At 41.6% G+C, this 3,758-nt stretch overlaps 1 pseudogene; it reads right to left on the reverse strand.

The window, feature by feature from the left end:
* Positions 1-824: 824 nt before the first annotated feature.
* On the reverse strand, positions 825-2,185 carry LOC101583679 (annotated as a pseudogene).
* Positions 2,186-3,758: the final 1,573 nt, after the last annotated feature.

Consider the following 3,758-nt stretch of genomic DNA (forward strand, 5'->3'; position numbering starts at 1 on the left):
AGAAGAAGAAGAAGAAGAAGAAGAAGAAGAAGAAGAAGAAGAAGAAGAAGAAGAAGAAGAAGAAGAAGAAGAAGAAGAAGAAGAAGAAAACACTTCCCCACTGTTGGTGGGAGTGCAGGCTGGTACAACCATTATGGAAATCAGTATAGAGATTCTTCAAAAAGCTAGGATTGGAGGTCCCATTCAAGTCAGCTATTCCCCTCCTAGGTATTTTTTTCAAAATAACTGAAATCATTGTATCACAGCAATATATGTGCACCCATATTTATAGCAGTGCAATCTGTCATAGCTAAATCTTGGAATCAACCCAAATGCCCATCAACTGAGGAATGGATAAAAAGACATGATATTTTTACACAATGGAGTATTATTTAGCTATAAAAAAGATAAATTTGAGGCTTTTGTACATAAATGGATACAGCTAGAGACTATATTGGTAAGTGAAATAAAACAGATATACATGTGCGCACATTGTATTATCGTGCTAGAGTGAGAACCTGAAAGAGTAATGAGAATCTAAAAGGTACAACAGATACTATGAAAGGGAAAGAAGCTGTACATAGGAAGGAAAAACAGATGAGAAAAAGAACAACAAAAAAAGATATATTTAGGTATATATGCAGAATGGTTTGGATAATTATATTGTCTATTTCTGCTGGACTTTTAAAAGGAGCAGTTAATGCTTTAAAAAATTAAGGTTCTGTGCACAGGAATCAAAAGGAAGGAAAGCACTAAGCACTACTGAAAGCATCTGCCCCAGGAAGGACTTTACCTTCTAGGAGCTCTAAACTGTCACTTCCCTAGTGCTTGCATGGCTGACTCTGCTATGTGTTCCATTTGGCACAACATGTAGCAGTGTCTCCAAGTCTTATGATGGTGATGCAGTCCCTGGAAGTGGCTTTTACCACCTCATCCATGAGGGCTTTGGTGATCTGAACAAACCCATTTAAATGCTCCCATAGGTCCACTGCACACATTTTGCTTAGCATGGCCAACAGCCTCAACATAGTTCTTGCTGCTCTCAAGACTGCAGTCCAGGCCCATCCAACCAGCAGGTATGCCAGAGGCCACAGTGGCTTAGCCAGCTTTGGCATCCTCATCAAACTTGTCAGCAGGACAAAGTCAATGGGCAAAGTAATCTTTGCACTATTCTTCTCAACTTTGAACATCAGATCTTTAACAATCTTGTGTTCCTCTTCTTCAAACAAAGAAATGCCAAACTCCATATTGAGCATCTTAAGGAGGTCAAAGGCATTTCACCACTAATAATCATCTCATTGACTTTGTCCAGCATATTATTAATCAGTTGTATCCTATCCACCACTTTAGCTCTGCCCAAGATGGCCAGGAAGGATTGCTCCAGGTTTCCAAGTCCTTAGCAAAATAGTGAAGCTCCTTCTTCATCAAAACTCCAAAAGTGTCTATGGCAGGTTGACTCCCACCATAGAGCTGTGGGCTCAGTGTGCAATGACAAAAGCATCCTTGACATGCATAGACTCTTGCTTGGAAATGGAAGCTTGGAAAGTTTCTATTTTGGCTGGCTCAGATTGAACCTTGTTCTCAGAAGCATCATTCCCTCCCTTTCACCTACACATGAACATGGACATTCTCCAGCAGGAATGACAGAAACAACTGATGGGTCAATAAGGCTTTCTCTACTTCTGGGTGTACACAGTCCTTCAAGAACAAAACACTGGGGCCAGTGAAATAGCTCAGTGGACCAAGCACCTGCTTAGACAAGATCAGGGACCATATGCCATGCCGGCCCTGACCCTGAGCATGCTGAGCTGGCCACCAAGACTGAGCATGGTGGCATGTGCCTGTAATCCCAGTGCAGGAGAGGCCGAAGACAGGAGGATCACTATGAGTCCAAGCTGCATTGTAAGACCCTGTACCAAGTACATTTTAAACAAAGAGCAGAACAGCCTTGTCCAGCAGAGACTTGAGTTCTACAGCAATTGGCTGTAAGGAGTATTTGTCAGGCATTGGGACACCATCAGGCCAGCCCACTGTTCAAACATAATTTGATACTTAGGACAACAGCCTTGGGTTTTTTTGTTTGTTTGTTTGTTTGTTTGTTTGTTATCTGGTTGTTCTTCATGGGAATATTGAAATCCACTCTCAGAATGACGCACTTACCCTTCACATTCAGCTTGACCAGAGTCAGCTTTTTAAAAAGTGACATTCTGATAATAGAGCAGAGGAAAGAGGCCAGGGACTCAGACGGAGACAGACAGAGTCTGTGGAGCACTGGGGATGCATGCAGAGTGTTCATATTCTCTTACATTTAGGAGCAAGATATTAATATACTTGCCCTGCCAAACCCTGGAATCAACATTTTCCTGAGAACTCCAGGTTCCTTGTGATGGGACATGGTATTTAGAAAGCAAGATTGACACCACTGCTCCTGGAGTGTCATTGCCACTTCAATGGACAGAAACAGGGGTGACTATTATTCCCAACCTAGCCCACAGGGTTCTTGGCTTTTCTCTAGTCCATATACGTGTCTTCTTTATTAGTGAAGACCCTGACTCTTCCCTCCAAATCGAAATATTTACTTCTATTGCTTAGCCCTAAAATAGCAATACAAGAAAAAAATCACAGAAGTGCTACTCATATTCCTTCAGCAACAATAAATTAATTATATATTAATCAATTTTCTGATGCTATGCCAAAATACATGAATCAGGTACTTTGTAAAGAAAAGCTTATTGAGTTTACAGTTCTGGAGGTTCAAGAACACGATGCCAAGGGCCAGCGAGATAGCTCAGCAGACTAAGTGCCTATTTAGCCAAGTGCAAGGACCAGGGTTTGATCCCCAGCACCACATGCCATGCCAGCCTTGCCCCTGGGCACACTGAGACAGCCAATGAGATTGGGTGTGGTGGCACATGCCTGTAATCCCAGCGCTGGGGAGGATGCAAACAGGAGAATCACTACGAGTCCGAGCTACAGAGTGAGACCCTGTACCAAATATGTAAAAAGCAAAAAAAAAATAAAATAAAATAAAATAAAAAAATCATGATGGCAGTTTTGGTTGGCTCTGGTCAGGAACTCTGGTTATCATCACATGGCGGATGGCATCATGTTGGGAGCATGCATGACAGGGAGAAAGCACCAAGTGAGAGGGGAGCCCAGAGGAATTCATGAGTCTTTCTAAAACAACTCAGTCTCATGGAAAATAACTTACTCCTCAAAACCAGCAGAAATCCCTTCTGAGGGAGGTTCCCCTAATGAGCAAGTACCTGGCCTAGACCCTACGTCTTAAAGGTTCTACCTCATAAACATCGCTACAGTGAGGACCAAACTTCCAGCCCATGAGCCTCTGGGGGATGTAGCTTATTAGCTCTTCAGGTTGAGTTTAACTACTGCATTCAAAATTAGTTGAATATATTTCTTAAGTTTTCCTCAGTGTGGTCATATTATTTGTTGGAAACTCAATCATGGTTGCTTGAATCCCATTTTCTTCGATATGCACAATTATATTTAGAAATAAACAAAATGGTAGTACATTTTCAAAATCAAAACTAGATCATTTATTATACTCAGAGAAGTGCCACCCCTTCCATACCCTTCCCCCTCCATTTTAGGTGATCAATTTCACTAGTTTCTAACTATATTACTATATTTACTTTTGCAGCACACAAACACACACATGTGCACACACATGCAAGTGTATGCACACACACACACATAGCACAATATCTGGCAGAAACTCTATAGATATGAGTTTGAAGACCCAGTGACAGAGGATCACA

This window comes from Octodon degus, unplaced genomic scaffold, assembly GCF_000260255.1.
Source record: "Octodon degus isolate 3935 unplaced genomic scaffold, OctDeg1.0 scaffold00090, whole genome shotgun sequence".
In the NCBI taxonomy this organism is placed as follows: Eukaryota; Metazoa; Chordata; class Mammalia; order Rodentia; family Octodontidae; genus Octodon; species Octodon degus.